Here is a 23600-nt window from a genome sequence, read left to right as displayed (position 1 = left end):
CTTTCCCTGATGTCACTCAAACACAGGCTATCCCCAGGTGACACTTGTGCTCCACTTTGAGTGTATTCTTTCTGACACAGAATAAGACCAGGGCGTTTTATTTTTTCCAAGACAGATACATCATCTGGCAGTTTCCAGCTGATGTAAGATAGGTTACAATAGTGATACAGCCTATCTGTGGAAAGCCTCTTTTCCTGTGGTTTCCTGCAGGGGTTTTTGGTGTTTGCTGTGTGGCTGAGCTCACTCCTCAGACTTTCTTGATCAAGGGCTTTTAATCACATTTTTCATTCCTTTATTCAGCCACCTTCCTTTCCCCAAAAAGGAAACCTGTAACAAATTAATATCTTCAAAGTCTGTATTTTGTATGATTTTGTTGACACTGGCTAGCATTCAAACTTTATTGGAATTGACAGTTAATGTAATTGCATAAGCCTTATTTCCTTAGGAAAACAGCCTTCAAAAGACCAGGGCATGCTGCAAGAACTCCTCCATCCTTGCAGGATCCCAGGCTTTAACTTTTTAACCTCCCCTATTGTTATGTAAGCACAGCTTTATTCTTGGAATTTGTTAATTATAGAATGTGATTCATCAAATATATTGTAGACACTGTAATAGGATGAAATAAATTGCACACTGCTCTACCTATTTCTCTCCATGTCCAATGAACAGGGTCTGTAGAACTGGACAAAGGAATTTCCTCGGTGGAGTGGACTTTTCAGGTTCTCCTTTAGTCAGTGAGGCCAACATGCCCGAAGTTGTTGGCCTGCAATTAATTTCACAGAATCACAGAATCACAGAATCAGTCAGGCTAGAAGGGACCAGTGGGTCTCCTGCTCCAAACTCCCTGCTCAAGCAGGGTCATTCCAGAGCACAGGAGGTGTCCAGATGGTTCTTGACTATCTCCAGTGAGGGAGACTCCACAGCCTCCCTGGGAAATCTGTTCCAGTGCTCGGTCACTACCCAGGACAGAAATTCTTCCTCATGTTCAGGTGGAACTTCCTGGGCATCAGTTTCTGCCCCTTGCCTCTTGTCCAGCTGAAAGGCTGAACAGGCTCAACTCTCTCAGCCTGTCCTTGTAAGAGAGATCTTCAGTCCCTTAAACATCTTTGTGGCCTCTGCTGGACCCTCTCACTTGTACTGAGCATCCCAAAACTGGGCTCAATACCCAGATGTAGCCTCACTAGGGGTGAGCAGAGGGGCAGGATCACCTCCCTTGACCTGCTGGCAATGCTTTTCTGGTGCATCCCAGGATATCATTGTCCTTCTTGGCTTCTGGGGCACATTGTAGCTCATGGACAGCTTGCTGAGCCCCAGAAGCCCCAGGTCCTTTCTATTTTAGGCTGATTCAAACCCTGCTGTCTATTGATTGTATTGATGAAATCCACATATACTCACTCAGGTCACATGAGACATCAAAAACAAAGCTATCTCCATAAGAGGGACTCCTCATCATTCTCAGATTTCCAGTGTAGCAGAGGTTTGGTCCCTCTGTCACATTATTTGGATGTTATCAGGCCTTGCTAGTATCAGACCTTGTGCCTTAGCACTAAAAGCTCTCCCCTGTGAGAAGGAGCAATACCATGTGAAATAGGGAGAACGCACATTTTGCAAATCCATTTTTTCTGTGGGCAGTGTTTCAGTTTCATTCTGGGATCATTGATTTGCTGGCTTTGAGCTGTTTTCTTCATCAAGCCCAGAGGATAAGCTTTTTTTGCACTGCATCTTTCTCCCTTCTATGGCTAATGCTGGTTTATTCTCCTTCAAATCTTATGTAAAGCTTTTACAGGAGAATGCATCTGTGATATGCTCTTCAGTTGTTTTTTTGGAAAAAATATGAATAAACCAGAATAAACTGGAAGATTGTCAGTGTATTTTGCAGATTATCTGTGTTCCAACTCTACTCACAGGAAAAATGCAAAGTCGATTAAAACCCACCAAGTGTAATAAATATGTTTTTTGATTCTGTCAGCATGGCTAAAGATAAAAGCTAATGGCAAATCCATAATACAGTCATACAGATCAAATGATCTATCAATCCATAAGCTTGCATTCATGACAGATAAATGCTCTTATTATCTTCACAGCATGCCCCAGTTAGTCCAGCATGAACTTGGTGAGTTAACTTGGCACTCTGCTGTCGGGGTGTTGGCATGCAGGAAGTTTGTTTGCTACAATAGCATTTTAAATGCTGAAAGCTCCATTTCTTCAGTCTGTGAGCTGTTGCTTTCATTGATTACTGCTCAGCTCAGCCCCTCAGCGGCTCCCAGGTGTATCCCACTCCTTTTTTTCCAGTTGTGACCTCTTTGTGTTCCTCTTCCAAGCCTTCCCCCTCCTTCATGCCAGCAGCTTCTTTCTCCCAAGTTATTGATGAACTGAGCCTCAAGCAGAAAACACTCTACATTTCCACTCACCTAGGGCTGGAGACAACCACATGATGGGAAATCCTTGAGGCACCACAGTCAGGGAAAACTTGTACATTTTTCAAGATAAATTCAAGAAGTTGTGTCAGTTATCAACATGAGACTTTGGTCCACTGGTGCATTGAGTCAAGGGTATTATAGACTTGAACTACAAGTTCTCTCATATGAACAGACTGTTTTGAGCTAGGACTGTAATCACAAGGAATAAAACACTGTCTAAAGCAATGGCCAAATCAAGTACCAGTGAAAGAAGCTCCATTTGTGTCAATCACAGTTATCTTGTTGATGGATCTGTCCCATTGTTAATGTTAAAACCCTTTTTGTTCTCTCGTTCCAGATATTCATAATTGTTCATTCATCCTGAATGGATATTTTGTGCTTAAACTGAATCTTAGAAGCTTATTTAGAACCACTTAAGATCTTAAATTAAATATGAGTGTAATGTGAGGAGGCATAGAAATGAAAGATCCATAATTTTTCAAGTGTAAAATTAAATTCCTCCCTCCTTGCCTCTCTGATTTTATGCATCTAGTACAAAGTATATGGAATTTGAGTAGGTGTACTAAGAAATTCAGAGTGTTTTGATAGATATCTCCATGTGAGAGATACATAACTATTGTAGGTCCACAGAAATATATCAATTGATTAGTTTCTTTTCTGATAGAAGCTGCAGAATTTCTCCATTTACATGTAAAGGAGTACTGTAACAACAGAACTGACGTATGAATTTTTTCCTATTTTATCTATTGCATCTGAGGACCCACAGGGAAGAAATTAAAAACTCATCATCTGGCCAGCATGGAGGCTCAGAGCTTTGATGGTTTCAGCTGTTAAGCCTGCTGTTCCACAGAACCCATTTTTGACTCCTAGCTCTGCTGCCCAAACCAATGTGCTGAGGTTTGGCTGGAAGTGATACAATTCCAGGCAGGGTTAGCAATTTACAAAATTTCCATCAGGCTAAGCATAGCAGTGAGCATATATGTGCATGCATGCATGTGGGCTTTGTTGCTGTTTTCAGCATTCAGGAAACAATTACAGGAGAGCATTAGCTGTGCTTCAGTGCAGACTGTGAGTCAAAGTAATGGCATGATCTTCACTCAGGGACTGAGAGTGTCCCAGATGGATCAGCAAGGCAGCAGGGAGCTAAACCTACAACACAACTAATTTTCTCCAGTTTTGAACACCTAACCCTTACACTCAGAAATTTTTTTTCCCCCGTGGAATTATGAACAGCTCTCCTTTTCAGCAGCTGAACCAATAAACAGGATTTTGTATTTTTCCACAATTACAACTCCCTTTATTGCAGGGTATAATGCCATCCCTGTATTTTAGCAATGGGAAGCTGTGGAGAAAACAAAGTATGGCCTGAATCAGTGGCAGAAGAAGCAAAGATCACTTCTTTCCTAGTGTCAGCATAAAACTCTCAGAGATCATGAATGCCTAAGAACAATGAGGAGAACAAGAAGCTGCAGGCAATGGAGTATTACCTTCATTGCAGCCCAGTCCATACACAAGAAGAAATGGTTCCTGTTAAAAGGCTGATATAGCTGCTAAAAGTAAACACCATATAGGTTACCAAAACACTTTTTCAGGTTTTCATCATCCAAAGCTATTTTTTTTCCCCTCAAAAACATTCATTTAATACCTGTTTCTCTTTACCTTTGCTGCCTCACTTAAACTAGACAGCTATGGCCACAGTGCTAGCCCTTTACAAAGCTATTTGTTCATAAAGATAATTAATTTCTGTGGGGAAATGCATAGCCAGCAGCAGAACCAAGAGAAAAGAGCTCTGTGATAATAGGTCAGAACAATTTAAAGTGCCCTGAATACTCATTGTGTTGTTGATGAGAAGGAGCAAACCCTGGAATTTTCTATGAAGATGTCCTTCAGCACTTTTCGAGTGTATGATAATGATCTAACTTAATTACTGACTTCCCTAAATCTCAGAAAAACTCATGTACATCACATATTTCCTACACTCATTAAATCACACAAGATTGTTTTTTTCTGGTGGTTTTGGGTTCACAATATAATACACAAAATCCCCTTCCAACTGCTGTAAAGGCTTCAGTGTAGCAGGCAAACCACTAACCTCTGTCTTTGGCTCACCTCTCTGTACCTATAGAAAATAGAAGATAACATTACTTTGTGACCTTGCAGTTGTGTCCTAAGGATTAATGCTTGGAACGCTCCACACGCCCCTGCAGTTCACAGCAGCCAGGTCAGTGAGCACACTCTGTTCCTCTTTGTATGGAGGTAAATTAGGTGTGCCTCTGATGGCAGCAGAAACTTGGGCCCATTGGATGAATCCCATGGTCTCCAGGCTTTAGACAGGTTCATTCAGCTGGCACCATGCCCCAGATCTAACTTCAGTGCTGTGACATACCTTGCAAGGAAAGGCAGCTTCTGGGTTGTGGGAGAGGATGCTGATAGGTAAAGCAGGAACTAAAGGAATGCTGGTAAAACTGGAGCTATTCCCTGGAGAATTTTATCACCTGCTCCCTTCTGAAAGGGCTGGTGGAATAACAATTCAATAGGGCATCTGCTGCAAGCACATAGAGAGAAAATCAGAAGCTAGCAGTTTTTCCAGGTCTCCCTCTACTTCCTGGGCACATGGATGTTCCTTAGGAAAATCCCATGGGATTTTCAGAGAATGTGGGTTTGGCTGCTGCTCCAAAGTGCTTTCTGGAGAGCTTTTCTAATGGCTGTGGGGAAGAGCAGGGAAGCCAGCTGAAATACGCGGGTGTCAATAGCACCTATTGATTGAGTCTGAGTTCCCTTGGGCTGGAGCTGCTGCTTAGACAGACACCATAGGCAGAGTGCTTGGCAGGCTGACTCTGCCTTCTGAGGCCAGTCTTCATCCTACAGCCATGAGCAGGATGCTGCTGGGAGCTCCTCACTGCACTGAAAATAGCCAGCCCTGAGCTTGTGTTGCAGCCCACAGTGTGCTGGGGATCTGGGCTACAAGGGAGCCTTCTCCCCAAGCTACCCTTAGTCCATCATGCCTTGCCAAGCACCAGCTAAAACCTCAGCATGCACCAGCTGGGCAAGCACCAGTTATTATTTGTATTAATTATTCATGTATTTCCATTTTATTTAATAACTGAGTTACAACTATTCATATTACTGTCTCCTTACTCCAGCACTTGCACAGACTCAAAGGGCAGATGATGAATACATTTAATACTCCCTCAAATGCAAATGTTTTTGTTTGTTTTTCAATGTTTACTTGCTTGACTGGAGCATTTCACTTGGGCCTCATACCCCAGTTAGTTACAGCAGACTGCAAAGTGGGATTCATGCCTGGGTAAAGGTAATTTGCTTGCTTTACAACACCAAGATAAATACTGGTCTGAAGCACCGTCATGAGGTCAATCAGGTCTGAGATTTCAAATGCCAAAAGATTTACAATTCCATCCTGACAGCCCCTCAGCTCCTCCTCATGTTTTCCACAGCAATAAGACTCATTTAAAGCTTTAAATATGGGAAGCAGAACAGGAGTCATTAATTTTACTTGCACAACAGCATTCACAACTTGTAAGGCTTTGACAGCCTCCTGAAACCCAAAGGAATTCAGATAGCTAGGGCAAGGAATGCTTACCAATACCTGCATTGGAAGGACACAGGGGTCCTTTCCCAACCTTTTCAGGGCTGAACACACATTTTTGTCCTGCAGGAAGCTGACAGTGATGAGAGTATGTAGGATGCTTTACCACTACATTCACATGATGCTACTTAATTTCCCATTTCATCTTGTTCAGCATAATCCCTTTGTGTTTCTTAAATCAATAGAACTGCAGTGAACCAACAGATTTCTTCAATATTTTGTAGGATGCTCTGCCCTTACCACCATACTTAATACCTATTGTTTTCAGCAAGACAAATAAACTCCTTAAATGTTATATTTGCCACTTAGAAGGAAGTTGACTGTGTGTTTTGGGGGATAAGAAATTCAATTGCAGAAAGATAAACACATATGCGTGGAGCTGAATGCTTTTGGAAACAAATTCTGTGGGCTTTCATATTTGTATCACTGTCATGATTTTGGATGGAAAATGGAAAACTTGTGATGAATGCATAATAGGCCATTGCATTTCCATCTGAGTCAGAAGGAACGTGTTCACTTCTTCAGAAGGGAAGACAGATGAAGGCAGGCAAGCCGCAGAATAAAACAAGAATTAAGTGATAGCCTCTTAATGATCATTGTTCTGCTATCTGTCCATTATCTGTCTGGATGTAGGTAGCAAACACCAGATGAATTTAAATAAAACCCATTACTCACGCTCACTTACAGACGTGGTGATGGGAGTTGCTTGACAGGTCTTACACAGGAAACTCGGATGTAATTGAGCCCGGTGCTCTGTTGATTCTCCTCCAGCAAATTCTCTACCTGCGCAGGAATATGTTAAGACCTCACTAACTTTGACAGAGTGTTAGGCATTTTTTTTTTTGCTTATTTGTGTTTTGTATCATTATTGGGTCTCTACAATAACAGATGGTGAAATCTCCCGAGTAAGCCAAATGCCAGCGATTTTCCTTACAGGATGCCATGCAAAAACACTAACAGCTCGGTTCCTATTAGTACTAGAAACTGATGGGCCAGCTCCAGCACCTTTTAAAGTTCCTGGGTGTCTTTGGATCAGCTCCATAACACAGCTGAATGAGGCAGGCAATCTGCTTTAAGCACTCCTTTATTATTCCCAGAGTTTCTGTTGAATATCCTATCAAACAGGCTAAAAATCTCTCTTCAAGAGCACTTTCTTTTTAGAATATACAGGTTATTTTAGAGTCGAGTAAAATCAGGACAGTTTGCAGGTAAATTTAAAACACTAATTTGTTTTTCCTTCCTGAACCAGGGACTTCTCACTTCTGAGATGGCCACTGCTGGTGGTTTGTGTTTGCTGGCAGCAAACAGTTCTACAATTGCACTTGGCATGGGTGACAGCCAGCTTGGCCAGGTTTGTCTTTCCTTGGTCTTTTTCCTGTGCCTCTTGCTGTGCCATATTGAAGGAATATTGCTTAATGGCTATAATGGGATATTTACATCTATTTCATGCTCCTAGAGCTGTCCTAATTGACTCTTTTCTCTCATCATGATTAACTTATCATCTGCTGATCATGAAATCTCAATGGAATTCATAGATCTCTGTGAAGTGTGAGTGCAGGGACATTTCTTTGTCCCTGTAAGTCCCATACTGCCCACTGGTTATGTGAAAAATATTGGAGTCCTTTCACCAAATTCATGGGCTTTGAGAGTGAGTTTGGATGTATTTATAAAATCCACAAATTTAGATTGTCTTCTATTTATATCTAACTGCATTTCATGTTGAAATCCTTATTTTCAAGTGCACATATCTATTTATGATCACTTTCAAAATTACATTTCCTTTTAAATGAACTGTTGGTGGTCCCCTAACAAAGAGGGGTTTGCCTTGTTGGATCTCTGATCTGAACAGGTCCTGAACTGGGGACTGGGTCTGAGTCTTTTCATTGTACTTAAAGAGAAAATGGAGAAGTGCTTCTCTTCTCCTTCCTGGTTCATCTCCTGGAGGAGATAACCGAATGTCTGACAAACACTGTATTTTAAGCAGTATAGTTTAAGTGCAAGCAGGGGTGCTAAAGAGGTGACATGCTCCTTGCAATAGGCTTCAAACACTCTCCAAGAGGGAGTCCTTCCCTCTTTATCTCTGGGACTGTCTCCTGGAGAACAGTCAATAGCCAGAAATGGACACTGAGAGACACAGCAGCAATAGGGACAAGATGTCTGTCAACTTCATACAACCCAGTTATGTACAGATATTTGTGGATTTTAGCTTTCTTTCCTCTAGGTCCCTTGTTTTTCTGAGAGGTGAGTCCTGAACTTATCCACTTTGGCATTTTCCGTGAGAGAGGAGAGAGGTAGCAGAGACAGAGGAAAGGAGGCATTTCTTATGAAATGGCTTTGAGGAGAGTTAATTTTTTTTGACTGAAGTCTGTGAAGTTTTCATATTTATTCAGAAGGAAATCATGCTCAGCAATTGTCATTACCTCCCAGAGAAGTGCTGCTTTCTTTGAAGGTATATTTGACACATATTGTGTCAAAGCTCATGGTCTCTCAGACATGACATGTGACAGCTGAAATTATTTGACATGCTCCAGTTAAAGAAATTGAGAACCAAATTCCCAGGGGCTGTGGACAGTTTCTGTACATAAAGCTCTCTTTGAGTATAAAGGAGATTTTTCAAAAGCATTCAAAATCGGTTTTTCCTACTCTCATAGAGTTAATTCTGGATTCTTTTGATCACCAAGGTAGTTCTTCAGTATATCTGAGCCAGTTTGGCTGAAATTATCTTAGCAAATAGGATGGGTCATGGACCACTCTGATCTGGATACCATCTGACACAGCTGTGCTGTGCCATTTCGGAGAAAATCTCTGGAGCTCCAGAACTGGCAGGTCCTATCCCACAGATCTTATGTGAATGCTGCTGGGGCTAAGGTGGTCTCCAGCCTCTTCCCAGGAGCTGTGTTGGGAGAGTTAAATTGGACAAACCTCTGTGGCTGGAGACTGTTATAGCCATTAAATGACACAACCATATTCTGGCGTCTGTCACTGTTTAGGAGCTGTAGCTTCAATCTTTGAGCTCCTCTGCCATCAGTACAGAAAATCAGAACTGTGCACAGTCCTTGCCTTGAGGAGCTGCACCCTCATGTGTATGGCTGTGTCTGGTCTCATAAATCAAACCTCTGTGGGACCACCCTGAGGCAATGAGATCATTGGGCCACAGTAGTGGGCACTCATCCAGCTGCCTCTGCCAGCCTCTGGAAAAGGGGGCCCATGCTGTAAATATACCTGGTGAGCGTTCCCCACTATGTGCTAAGTCCCCCCACACATCAATGAATTATTCAGAACAATGCCACATCCCAAAAGAACCCCAGGGATCATTCAAGCAATTTCTCACTATGGGCAATCAGGATTATATTGTCAATGTCTTTTCACTGGCACTGTTTAGCTCATTAGTAATACAAAAAGTCCTCACCACTTCTGCTGGAGAAATCTTCCCTGATGCATCCTAGCACTCAATTTGCTTTGCTAATGGCTGCATCAAGATTGTCCCTGGGCACCATGCCCCTGTTGAGAAAACTCATGTGCCTCTTCCTACCAGGTCTCAAGTATAAACTTCCAGGTGCTAACTGAAATTCCTCACACTTTCCTAAAGTTGGAAGCTCCCAGTCAGTGAATACAACTTCTAGAGTACAGACAGAAAGGGTATTTTCTGCAGGTGCAAGGTGGTGTTACTACCATTGCACAGGATATAATTTGAAACTTGTATACTATCCATGTATTATGAAAATAATAATTGAAGTAGGTGTGGGCACAGAGAAGGACTACTGCAAAACACAGGGGACTGATGGGGCTGTTTTAGGAGAGAACAAATGTGGACAGAACCTGTTTAGCTTAGTAAAAGGAAAACTGAAGTTTTTGACAGCTATCCATGGACACCTCAGGGGTCTGATTACTCGGAAGGGAGGAGAGTAAAAGACATTTCTGGAATTAGAACAAATGACTGTAACCTGGTCCTGAATAAACAGACAATGGAAATTATAAAGAAGTTTCTAAACAGCAGAGGAATGAAGTTTTGGAAAAGGTTTCTGACTGCAGGAATAACAGTCAAAAAAGCAAAATTTAAGAGGGAGTGGCAGAATTCCAAAGAAGGGATAATATGACCTGATGGTTCATGACAGCAAGAACTGAACTCAGTGACCAAACTCATCCCTTCAGGTCCTATCTGTGACAATCTGAAAAGTATTTAAGAAGACCATATCCCATTGATCTGCAATGACAGAGAAGGTGGAGATTGAGTCTCAATCTCTCCAGATCTAAATGCAGCAAGATACCCTTGAGCAACAGTCCTGCCATTCCATTTTAATAGCAAAAGAGCCCAGGAGTACCTTCTGTGGCGACAGCAACTTGATTTACCACAGTTGTGAAAGAATGGGCTGAAAGAGTTATTTTTCCTGAGCAGTAGTATCTTTTTCCTGGATATGCTATAAACATGAGAAATAAATTGGCAGATATCTAGATACAAATTTTAAATCAATGAGATCTGAAATGCAAGAGCTTTTGTATCCAAATGGCTGTTTCATGCCCTAAATTCTCTGAGTTGTGCTTAATTCTTGCAGCACATAAGGCATGTAAAAACCACCCACTCACTACTTCAGAGCCATTTTTCTTCATCTAAATGAAATTTCTTTAGTTCCATTCATCTTTACAGCTCATTCAACAGGTCCCTGTGCAGCAGTGAAGGGAAGCATGTTTCAATGTGCTAATCCAGCTCGGAGATGGATTAATTGACTCACATGCCCCTCTGATCACTAGCCAGATGTCTCTCCCCAGCTGGCAAGCCTTACTAATTTTCTTGTTGTTGCTGGTGTTGTTAATTCTGGGTTTCCAGCCAGCGGGGACTCAATCAAGGGCAGCATGCCCTCTGCCGACATTTTGTATTCTTTGGTCTGCTTTCCCTTGGGCAAAGACATTCAGCTGTGACCCTCCTTCCCTGGCTCCTTCTCATCTGGCCTGTGGCCCCTTTAGAGAGCTCTGCTGGTGAAGTTGCACTCGTGTATCCGACACGTTGGGCCACCACAGGGCTGTGCTGGGAATATTCAAGGTGGGTGAAGGAGGTATACGGGGCTCAGAGGGCCAGTTCCAACAAGTGACCCAAAATTACTGGTCTGTGCATTGAATATTTTGGGAGAAAGAAAGAAAAGATTCATAATAAGAGTTGGAAATATTTCCTTTGTCAGGCTACGAAAGGAAATTTCTGTGAAATTATATGAGATAAAAGTCGAGAATGATTAAGAGGGCATGACTAGAGCAGTTGGGACACTAAACTGGGGATCAGTGTAACATAAAGAGTGGTTTGAAGGTGGGATGTATGTGTGCTCCAGGCTCTACTCCAGAGAATACTCTACTCTACTCTTCTGTCATTGCCCTGATGTCTTGGGCAAGACACTTCCCTCCTCTGGTACTTTCTAATGCCTATGAGAGTTTGGGCTACTTTTAAGGTACTTGCTAATGAGCAAGGCAGTGTGAAAATGAAATATTTGCATCACTGAACATACAGCCATGTATTTTCAGTGTGAAGGCTTCTGCCATGGCTTGCACTGATTTGGCTAAAACCATGATGTTACCACATGGAAAGGTATCAATTTTGGCAAACTGTAGAACATTGTTTCCTCTTATCCCATTGCTTGTCTTGGGTCATCACCATGATCACACTGAGTAGAAACTTAATGTACAAGAATTGGACTGGATGGTAAAGGTTTAATTCACCTCAACAGTGAGGGAGTCACTCATTAACTCACACACAGGTTGTCAGCAGTGGTCACTGAGGGAGGGCAGCTGAGAGCAGAGGCAGCGGCAGGAATATCTGAAGATTTGTACTATTTAACACCAAGACCCTGAAATTCAGCTCTGCACACAGCTAGAGCATTCTGTGAATTATAGGTTTTTATATTAGTTAAATTATAAAATATTAGTTATTTAATCTCTCACTAATGGGGGTTATTTATCCCAAACCGTAAAAAAAACGAATTCCCGGATTATAGGAATTATACTTGTCTTTGCTTTCCATATTCTTTTTCTTTTCTTCCATTTTCCCTTCCCAAAATTAGTTCAACAAGATAGAAAAGAAAAGCAAACACTTCTCCTTCCTTTTTTCATTAGAAAAGAAGTAGCAAAATATTGTTTCATGACAAGGTCAGAGGAGCACAAGCTTGAGAGGAGAGAAAAGAAGTTCAACTAAGGTGTGAACATTAAGAATTCAGCTGCATTTCTATGGGCCCAGCACTTACCACTCCTACTAAAATTGTGGATGAGCTCATTTCTCCAGCATCTGAGCAGTTGCTTACAATTCATAGGTGTGTAAATAAGAAGAAAATCTCACTCCTGTAATTTAGTATCTTTGGTTTTTTTTTAGTTTAAGTACATGCCCTGTATAAATCTCTTTCCAAAACCACAAATTTCTTCCCACATCAGGCATAGCCCCAGGGAAGTTGTTTTACAGGGAAATAAGGCTTCGACCTTTGATCACTGTAACCTGGCTTCTCACAATCCTGAAAAAAACAAGTTTCTAAAAAATTGAAATGTGAACAACACACACCATCAATATCAATTACTGCATTGTTGGGTGGTAAATTTTCCCCACAGGGGGTGAGCAATTCACTTGATGTACTTGGCAAAGGGTTTGATTCTCCTCCCCACTGGCAGCGAGGTGGTGCTGACAATCTCTCCGTTCTTTGATGGGGCACAGAGCAGAGTAAGGGAGAGCAGAGTCAGACTCAAAGCTCTGAGAGTGCAGAGAAAAGCCGGCTCTGTCAAGAGAGGATTTGTGCAGTCTGAACAGCGAGCTGCAATCTTTGAAGAAAAGACTTCAAAGAGAAAAGGAGAAAAGAAACAATGTCTAATCTTCATACAAATGTGCTCAGGGGTCTCTGAAATTTCAGAAACTTCTAAAATCTAAGAATTAATTATCACTTGCCAGAGGGAAGCTTTATTCACAGGTAACAGTTACAGCAACCCGAGTCCTCTAGGTGTAAAACTCGTGCAGTTATATTCAACTAAAGCTCAGTAAATCACCCTTCTTCCTTTTGGTGTACTTGCACACTTTCCAAGTGTTTGATGTTATGCTTCACATTGTTTATGTGTGACACATGACAGCAGCTCCTAAAATTTTGTCTTTGAAAGGAGATGTACTTGGAAATATTTTGGTACAGGAACTGTGACTCACAGGTTCACATAAAAACGTGCAACAAAGCAATGCAGCTCCTCAGCTCCTGTAGAGCAGTACAGCCCTGTTGGCTTCTGTTTACTGCTGGAAAACACAGGACTTTAAGTCATTTTTCAGCTCCACAGCTGCATAAATAACGAGGAGTACTGGGGGTGACTAAAAGCAAAGCACTGCTGCTCTGATTCCTCTTAGCAGAATGCGGTGTTTAAAATGACCTTTAGGCCAGGTATCCAGAATATCTCAGCACCTCATAGATTCTCATTTTTGTTCTTATATTACCCTTTTGTGTAATCATTCCTCATATTCATTTTACACTTGAAGTCTGAAAGCTAAGGTCGTGCTATTGCCCATGGCTGCAGGGCAAGTTAGTGGTGAAAGAAAGAATTAAGCATTTAAATATCTGGAGAACTCAGTTACATTATGGTGTTACTGTGCTCAAGAAATTGAATGATTTATTGTGGATGTCTAACCAGAATCATGGTAGGTGTAGTTTAAGGGTCATGGTAATGTGTAGCTTAAATCTTGCATTTTCTGAAGCTGAGGGTGTGAACCCAGCTGACTGGCGTGGCTCAGCTGCTGCACAGAAACACATTAAACTGCAATAACTTGATTGTGAATCCCAGTCCTCTCTTTTTAAAAGATCTGTCTCTTTCATCTTTAAGACTTCGATGAAAACAGCTGTTGCAGAAGCTCACGAGAGAGCTGTACCACAGCAGGGAAACAGTTCCCTGACATGAGCGAGAGGGTCTTCAGACCCAGAGGAGCTATATCTGGTACAAAAATAAAAACTCGCCTCTCTTAAAATATCAGTAAGCCAAGGCACCTGTACTGTCAGGAAAGGAAATGGAAGACAGAGACCATGTCCAATGCAGCTACTTTGAAATAACGAAACCCTCTGGCAGGATTGGAATTGCTTCATTTTATGTTTACATCCATATGGCTTTTGAGGTTAAATAGAACCTGATATTTGTCCTGATATTTGCCCACCAGCAGCCAGGAGGTGTCTGTGACTTGTCTCCCTGTGCCATGAATACTTTGCATCCTAATAATAAGTAGACCCAACCATTGTGTACCATCCGCATTACCAGGGATTGCCAAAACCTGAGTAGTTTGCAATATGGTTTAGTGAGTATGTTGGCATTTGGTCAAAGGTTGGACTTGATGCTCATGCAGACCTTTTCCAGCCTTAGTGATCCTATGATTCTATGGTCTGCTGCCTCTTGGGAGTCACTGGCCACCCCAGAATATCTAAGTAACACAGGGGCATTGCATTATCCCCAGTTAGCATCCAGAAGGATGCAAAAGGACAGAGTTTGACCCTGGTGTTGCATTACAGGCAGGGCTGTGGGTGTTTGTTTTCACAGGGAATTTTCTTCTGCGAACAATCAGAAAAATCTCAGGCAGTCTCCTCTCGCTGGCTGTGGCAGCTCCCAAGACAGCAAAAACCAAAGGTAATCTGTGCTGCCTCTCCCTCCAAATGGGAAATGTTGATAGATATCTCAAGTATTTGTTTAACTGTGGATAGTTGACACAGCTTGTGAGAAATTAATCCGGGAGGAAAGGAAACCTCCCAAACTCCTCCACTTCCTTTGTCCCCGGCTCCTCTGGGCTCCTGCTGGGGGCTCTGCATCATCTCTCCAGGAATGTCCCTGCCAGACAGAGTCCTGCAGCCCTTCCTGGAGCTGGAGTTCTCCTGGAGCTGGGATGCAGGACATGCAGGGGATGCAGTGTTGGGATGTTTAACTTGTCAGAGTGATTCTGAGAAAAGTTAGAAAGTCTCTTTTCTCAGCTTGGCACTTGAAGATTGAGTCAGAGCTCTTAATTTCTTGGTCTCAAGTTTGTTTATTTTATCTTATCTATAAAAAACTTTTCTCTTGCTTTGCTGAGGTCTGTCTAGCAGGACAGTTCTAGGCACTCTGGTTGCCCCCAGGGCAGCAGAGTTATGTCTTTGTACTAAAAACTACATGTACAATGTTTGCAATTACTTTCTAATACCTATCACCTATGTTAGACAGTGAGCTTCTACTCTAAACCAATCTAAAAGTGCCAACATCACCCAGAAGATGGAGGCCAAGAAGAAGAAGGAGAAAGGCTGGACATGCCCAGTTCCCTCCATCTTGCCTCCTGAACCTCCATACCAGAAACCCCAAAATCTACTTTTTCCATCTCGTGATAACTTCAGTATTATTCTAGCTAAATTGTCATGGCTTGCTGATCTTCATATAGGGTTGGTAATTTGCTCCACAGGTCATAATCAAAATCACAGATGTTTTGGGCTCTGGGTCAGGGCTTCTGATCCCCCTGGCAGGGGCCTTGGCCATCCTGGACAGCCAGAGGGATGCTCTGGGTTCCCACAATGCAGGGATGCTCAGGGAACACTCCGCTCTACTGGATCAGTGGGACCGAGTTGGGACCAGCCCAGCTGGGGGAACTCAGGCACACTCCGGCCCCGAGTGAGTTCCAACCAAACCTGGCAATCTGGTACTCAGCTATTTTTGCCCAGTGGGGGATATCTGCTGTGTTTGTTGGAAGATTTTTTTGGTGTCACTTTTCACACGCTCGTTGTAATGCATTGCCTGAGGCATAATTAAATTCAAAGGGCATGCCTGTGTTGAAAGGGAGGGTTGCAATTTGTTGCTGTTAGGATTTTTCATTAAAAACCAAGCAGTTTTTCTGACTGGCAGGGACAATGGTTGCAGAACAAAAATGCCATTAAATAAGGAGAAGGCAAAAGCTTTTCTTTATTCTTTCTTTCCTTTTATTTTTTTTTAATAACTACCTGCCTGACATCTCCACACTGACTTTGAATAAAGTACAGCATTTAAAAATAGTGGGACTGTAAAAGGAAGACAAGGCTGAGAAAAGAGGAGCCTTGACATTAAGAGAGGTCTGGCAGGTGATAATTATATTATATATACCAGATTACATGTGTATATCTATCAAAACACAGAAATATCTGTAGCTATCTGTGTGTGTGTGTATGCATTTTATGTCCAGAGGAGAAATTTGCCTTTGCTGCTGAAATTTTCCTGAAAGCTCAGTTAATTAGTTCTCATAATACCCATAGAGGCAGACTTTAGTATCATCCTTATCCACAGATGAGGAGATAGGAAAGAGCACAGAGAGAAGGATGCACAGAGAGATTAAGGGATTTCTGCTACAGTGGATTCAGTGCAGAGCTGGGAATTCAGTCCAGCAGGCAAAATCCTAACCCTATTAAAAGCAATGGGAGATAACTTATGAGAAGCCTGGATTTGGCAATTTTTGCTTGCTTTGTTCAAACCTCTCTGATCTATTCACAGCTACATGTGTCCTGATGATGCTTTCAGAACAAAACTACACCTGTGACTGTGTACAGCTCCTGGCCAAATCTCAGCTGAGTTCCTCACTCTCAGAGCTTCAAAACAGGGGCTGACTGTTTCTTTGAGGGACTCTGTACCATACATTTACATATATCTTAAAAATAGTCTGGAGTGATAAGTGAAGTAATTTAAGATCTTCCTAAATAGAATACTATATTCTCCCGGACCACCAGGGTCACAGAACTGAAATTTTACATCCCTAGTTGTTATATTCTTCCTCACAGTGCTCTCAAAAAATGACTGGAGGGTTTCAGCTAAACAGATGAGCTACTTCTAAATTAGATTGGGTAAAGAAAGCTCATTAAAGAAAAAAAATAATAATGTCCTCATTTTATAATGGCTTTGTTGCCTTCTTGCTTATATACTTGTTCCAGGGCAGTATTTTCAAGTTATTAGGGTGTTTTCAGCTCTTATTTTTAAGCTCACTTCATTAATGTTGGTAGAACACTTTGAAGTAGAAAATGTGCTAAGTGGTATCATTGACACACTTTCAAGGCAACGCTTTTGCCTTCCCAGAGGTCACCTGAAGCAAATTTGTCACACCTGCACAAATGTGCACGAATTGGTGCTGGCAGTAGAGGCACAGATTTGCCTGAAAAGTGCTGCAGAAGCTGTAAGCTGGCTGCAATGCCTGGAGGAGGATTCCAGCAGGAAGCTGGGGTCTGCCAGCCTTGCTGTGAGGAGTCTGGCAGTGAGGCAGCTGTGGAGCTGAGCTACTCTGTCTGATGCTCATGTGCTGGATAAAAATTCCCTGAACTCATCTGGAAGTCTCCCAATGGCTCCTCCAGTGCTGGGCACCGAATGTGCAATTTTTTTTTTCCTCAAAAGCACTGTAATGGAATGAGGAGTGTGGGAAGGAACACAGGGTTTGTGTGGGAAGGCCTGCTGTGGTGGGCAGGAGATGGACATGCTGCAGCACCTTTGAACATGAGGGCAGTTCATAGAATCACAGAAAGACTTTGGTTGAAATGAACTTTAAAGCTCATTTCATTAAAGGTTCCCATGCCCTGTACCTTTCACTAGACCAGACTGCTCAGAGCCTCATCCAAACTTGTCTTGGACACTTCCAGGGATGCGGTGTCCACAGATTCTCTGGGCAACCCTCAAGTAAGGTATTCCTCCCTAACATCTAACATCTATGTCTTGGGGCTTGTCCACTGACCAGAGGTTTGCCAGTGGTGCAGTTCTGTTGCACACCAGGATTTACTGCTCTCATACCTCCTGCCTGGAGCATCCCAGGGCACAGGACAGGTTTCTAACCTGAGGCAAGGGCTTACCTGTGAAGAGCGGTATCTAAAGAGTCTTATGGCACATTTGACAAGTCTGTGGCATCAAGGTTAGTCTTGAAAATCACTGAAACCATGGTCTGGCTACCTGTATCCCTTCCCCACCACCCCTTGGAGTATGGGATCACAGGAAGGATCCTGTTGGCCTTGGGGTATGGTTTGGACATGGACAGTGCTGCTGGCAGTGTGAAATGAGAAGCTCTCCTGGCACTGCATGGCAGCCTTCCCTCTAACTGCAATAGCACAGCTGCCCTGCTTGCTTGTGGCTCTGATTTATTACCTTGTCATATTTCAAAAGCTAAAGCAGGTTGAGCTTGGTCAATGTTTAGATGGAAAGGTCTCCAAGGAAAACACGAGAGCTAGAGGAAATGTTCCCTGAGTCAGAGTCAGGGCAATAATCCAGTGTGGTGTTAAGGATGTTGCTTTTGGCCTGATTGCAAAATCAATGTATGGGCCACTAGTGGTCTGTGGGGAGGGACTGTAATACCCAACATGACTGGGCAATAACTGGCTGGTCTTTCTTTTCCTACAGGGGTCAGCTCTACAGTGGGTGTAAATTGGATGAAATGAAAATGATGAATCTGGCTGATTGCTTTCTCTGTTTTGTCTCATTACTTGGATTTAGAGCTTTGGTTGCTTTCCTTTGTCACCTTCCTTTATATGTTTCATAATTCCCTAAATGGCATGAAATGACACAAAATACAAACATTTAGCAATTTCTTTTTCCTAATAAATTTCCCAGCTTCTGGAAATCCCCAACTTAAGGGTCCTCTTAAAGGTTTGGGGTTTTTTTTCTACCTAAAACTATTGTCATGTGGATTTGAACTTTCCCTCATCACTCCCAAAGAATTGTCTGAAATCCCAGGCTGCTCACAGTGGTCTGCAAGGTTGGATCCATTATGTACCAGTTTCTTGAACTGAGCATCACCTTTGTGTCTGGGCCTCAAAGAAAACCAGCCACATCTCTTACTATTAACCCTGAGATGTTGTGTTTCAGATACTGGACTCTGTCTGTCAGTGTCCTGGGACAGTGCCTTTTCCACATTGATCACACAGCTTTTTGAAATGACATCCATCAAGGAACATGGACATTTTTCTCCTTGAAGCAAGGTACATGTAATAGAAGTCACAATCCCTTTTGTAATAGTAAAAACTATATTAAAAGAGCACTGATCTGAATTTAGGAGATAATGAAAATGAACAATTTCATCCATGCACCAGTTTGGCCTTTCATGTTTTTAAACAAATAACTTTTTTCCATCTATCCTCCACTTCTAGCACAAGAAGAAATAATTTTCCATGACATGATAGAATTCAGATTCAGACGCCGTGTTTTCATCTCCTAATTATTTTTTTTTCCAGTTTAACAAACTGAAAATTTGAAGTAGGAAAGGTGCTAAATTATCTCAATACTAAAAACTGCAAAGCAAACAGATCATCTCTACCCATACTGTTATTTTAGGTGGTCATTTCAAGAATGAACCTACCAGACAGTTTTGAGGGTGGCAAGGTGTTTCAAGAACCATTTATGCAAAGACTCTGTGACTGTAGTAATGAGCTGTGCCCTTCCACTGGGAAAACAGAGCCTTGATAAGCACACTACAAAACCCCTGTCAGGAGTACAAGTGCTTTGAAGAGAGTATTGAAAGGGATTTTGCTTCAGAATATAAGAAAGTATGTAATGTGAGATTTCTCAAAGGAGAAGATTATGCTTTATTTGGGCTTTTCTATACAGATTGAGGAACAGAATGTGAGAAAACTTCACAACTTCTTTAGGAACACAGATATTTTCAGGCTGGACTGCACCCAAATCCAATCTAGCCCAGCATCTTGTGTCAGAGAGAGGCCAGCACCAGATGCTGCAGAAGAAGGTACAAGAGCATCTGAACAGGTCATGCTTCCGCAAGTGGGGAAAACATCTCCCTAATTTCCAGTTATTGCTGCTGCTGTTATGTATAGATTTATTTTCTTCCTACAGCACAAAAATTAAACAGAGGTGTCTGTTTCAGACTTTGGACATCATTACCCAAAACATTAATTGCTTTCTCCCAGTCATACACTGAATGACTATAATGAAGCCAAAAAACCTGACTCCCACCCCTTCATTCAGTAATTCCAGTGGATATTTCCAGTAGAGATCCCCACAATCTGGGATGTGGCATGGAAATGCCCATTCTCCTTTGGCCACACAGCAGCCAAGGCAAATGGGAATCTACCCTGTGGTTTTGAGTGAAGAGAAGAACTTTTTCAGCAGGTCAACACCAACCTCCCCCAGCCCTCACAGAGGAGATGTGGGCCAGGCTGGGATTCTTGGTGGGGTTCTTATTGGTACTGGCTGCCTCACAGATACTGTACTGACTGATTCTGGGCAAGCTGCTTCTCATCTCTGTGTTGTCTCTGCAGAGCAGAGATACTGACATTTCCCTTCTTCAAAAAGCAGTGTGATTGACAGCTGTGGCTAAAAAATAACTGTAGAATGTACCAGAAGAGATTGTTTCTTAGAACTATCAGCTCCACCACTGAAACTTCTTAAAACCACCCACAAAACTCTTCTGTAGACAGAGAAAAACACATTCACCTCCATGCAAAGCTGTTCCTTCTGTTCCTCTTTCAGAATTATCTGAGCCTTTGACTTCTAATTCTGAGCTTTGGGCTTCTTTGTTGTGAATTTTACTATTATTGAAAATACACAACGTAAGCTCAGCTGTGGTCAGATCCTTCATTGAGCTGCAGTGGAGGAAGGGCACTGGAAATTAATATGGTTGGCATGTCTGCCTTGTTGTGAGAATAGTGTTTTCATGTTCTTTTCCTTTCTTCCTCAGCTTTCTTCTCTTTTGTATGTGCCTGCCTCTTTCCCATTCCTTTCACAGCCGCTATTTTTGCTCCAAGCAAAGAACTCAGTCATGCTCTCACTCTCTCATGGGCTCTGTGTACACTTGAGGTCAGGCTAGCAAACCCTACTGGTGCCAAACTTTGCACCCTTCCCTTGCCCTTTTCATACCCTCTGCCTCCTCACAGTTTTCTGCCCCCTGAGTTTTGCCCGTGCTCAGGGGCAGCACTGCTGGCACACCTGGCTGGGCTTTGCCTGGCTGCTCCCAGTGGCTCCAGTGCAGAGCTCCTGCTGGACACTGGGCCACTCTCTCTCCTCTCCTTTGATGTATTTTATCTGTTCCAACCACAGGATTCTCAGGGAAAGGGACAGTCTGTTACTCTTTGTCATCACCCACTGTAGCACAACGGAGCTCCCCTGAGGTTCAAGGCACCATATGCTTCTTTAAAAGGCACAATCTCTTTGATGTGCCCTCACATTCCTCTGAACTCACTTCACCCTCATGTCCCTTCTTCTTCTCTCTACTGTTCTTTTAACAATGTCTTCCTTTCTCGGCCCTGTGGTCCTTCCTTTTCCCCCATTCCCTTTGCCCTCCTCCAGGGCTGTGCTGCCAAGCCTGGGGCAGCTGTCCTGGGTTGGAGATGGGGCTGGGACCAGGGGACACCCAGGATCTGCAGGAAGAGTTGAGCCACTCTGTCTCCTCTCCCTTTTGAGGGAACAGGGATTCCTGTGCCTGACCCTCAGTGGGCAGGGACCTAAAGAGAAGGAAGAGGCTGAACTGCATAATGAGCTCATCATAGGTGGCATGGCTTGTAGAAAAAGCTGTGCGTGCAACAGGGCGCAAACCTGGCTGGGAGGAGTGTTTAATGTCTGATTTGCAGAGCCTCATTCCTTGGAGGCCTGCAGTAATTTTGTTCACTTTCACTGCCTTCCATTTTCTCATATCTGCCCTAATCTGTGTGTTTCCCTGTCGCCACATTTCTCTTCACAGAGAAAAGCACGGCACAATTGTTCCCAAGGATTTCTGAGATTCACATTCTTTGAACCTCAGAAAAAGGGAAAACACAATTCTTATCACTTGCTGTGCCTGTGTTGTGCCAAAGTAGAATGCAATATGGAGATTGTTTACCCAGAGTGAGGATGTTTTGTTTCCTTGGCCTATCAGGGCCAAATGTGTGTGTGTGTTGGGACTGTTGGCTGACAATCATGAGATTCTGTGCAGTGTGAGTGGTTGTGTGCAGAGTTGAGCACTTGGCAGATTCAGTTTAGATGAAATGCACATACTATAGTATAATAAAGTAATTAATTAGCCTTCTGAGATCAGTGGAGTCAGATGCATCATTCTCTCCCCTTTGTTGGAGTCGCCTTTCTTTTACAATATTTCCCTTTATAGTTTTGTCCAGCTGTATTCAACCTTCTTCCTACCATTCCCATCAGTGTGGCCTATGGGCTGCTTCATTCCAAGCAATTTTCCTAAAGTTCCTTGGGAGGGGTGCTCCAGTCAGGCAACAATTAATTCCTGTATCTGTAATTTGTTTATCTTTTTCTGTAGAGTCTTACAACAAGCCTCAGGAGAGGGATATAAATGATGAATGCAGGTTAATAACGCGGGAGTCTGCGGAAAATTGCATTAAAATGGCACAGCAATAACGGATATAAAAACAACTGAAGCATGTGGTAAAGTCCCTACGATATAAAAATATTTCCACTGGTAATATACATTATAGTTTGTGCTAAAAAAAAAATCTGAAATTTTAAAGTGATAAAAAATTAATACCTCCAAACTTCTATTGAGAAGAAAAAAGGTTAGGTAAATTCAGCAATTTCAGTATATTGTTACCATAGGTGAAAAAAATAAGCAAAATGGGTGAACTTAATCCTATTTAATCTTAATAATTCAAAGGCCTGGAACCTAGCCATGTGTATCAACAGAGCTCCCTCTGTCACCAGGGCAGAGAGGCAGAGACCTCAAGGGAGACAGGTTCATCCCAACCCAGAAAAAATGCTTAAAAACCAGGGGCACTGTCACTCCCTGAGCTGGAGGAGATTAATTCATCTGGTCTTATGTAGGAAGGATGTCCAATCCTTCCAACAACTACACTAGGGAGCCTCCTCCTTCCCAAAGCCCCTTTGAAAAATGACCTCAGGTCACTACAGCCAGCCCAAGATTAGCAGAACTATTTGTAGCTTATGGTATTCCAAAAAGGAGATGAGAACAATTCTATTGGCTTAATAACACAGAGGCAGCTCATGGATTTCACTGGTTGCACTGGAAACTCTCTGCCAGATGTGAGATGTTGGAGCTACACACTCATCAGGATGCTCAGCATCATCTTTGTGAACATTTTGTGTGCCTGCATGAGCTGAGGGAAGCTGCCTGTGTGAGCTGATATCACAGAGGGGTTTCAGAAGACCTGCCACAAACCTTCAATCAGGCAAACAAACTGGTGGAGTTTTACCCTCTCATGCCAGTTCATCATTCTGCTTTAGCAGATTGAAAAAAGCTGTCAAGAAGTGGTGTGGGAAGCCATCACACTAACAAGGCAAGGGAAATCTTCTTCATTTTTTTCCAGTAATAAACAGAATGAGGACTGAACACAGTCTTGGGGGCACAAACCGGACAAATGTAGGACATCCCACCCAGCAATCCCAAACCAGGCCATGTTCTGTGTCAGGACAGACATTGTGGAGATGTGGCTGCCAGGATGATGGGAAAAGGGTGGGAGCTACCTGCTGAGCTAAGGACACAGGAAGGGTATGTAATCATAGTGAGATATGGTTCTACTGTTTCTACTGATACACTTCATCATAAATAGTACTGGTGGTGGTTTTTGAAATGATAAAGAGGCATTGGGTAAATCCTTTGGCTGGAGGCGCATTCCTAGGGAGCCAAGAGTGCAAAATCCCACTTCAATAGGATAATGTAGAAGAAAGTG

General features: G+C 42.6%; 1 protein-coding gene across 3 annotated transcripts in view; it reads right to left on the bottom strand.

Moving 5' to 3' along the window:
* The window catches only part of GRM3 (glutamate metabotropic receptor 3), a 104337-nt gene that overhangs the window by 58590 nt on the left and 22147 nt on the right, over window positions 1–23600 (bottom strand). The window contains exon 2 of one of the 3 annotated variants that reach the window (XM_064702976.1): window positions 6713–6810. The exons of 1 other annotated variant lie outside the window; for it this stretch is intronic. The gene's annotated coding sequence lies outside the window, so the exon portion shown is untranslated. Of the gene's footprint in view, window positions 1–6702; window positions 6811–23600 lie in introns of all 3 variants that reach the window. One more of the 3 variants, XM_064702974.1, reaches the window with a different exon arrangement.

The sequence above is a fragment of the Zonotrichia leucophrys genome, chromosome 1A, assembly GCF_028769735.1.
Source record: "Zonotrichia leucophrys gambelii isolate GWCS_2022_RI chromosome 1A, RI_Zleu_2.0, whole genome shotgun sequence".
Classification (NCBI taxonomy): domain Eukaryota; kingdom Metazoa; phylum Chordata; class Aves; order Passeriformes; family Passerellidae; genus Zonotrichia; species Zonotrichia leucophrys.
This window is presented reverse-complemented; position numbering and strand designations above follow the sequence as displayed.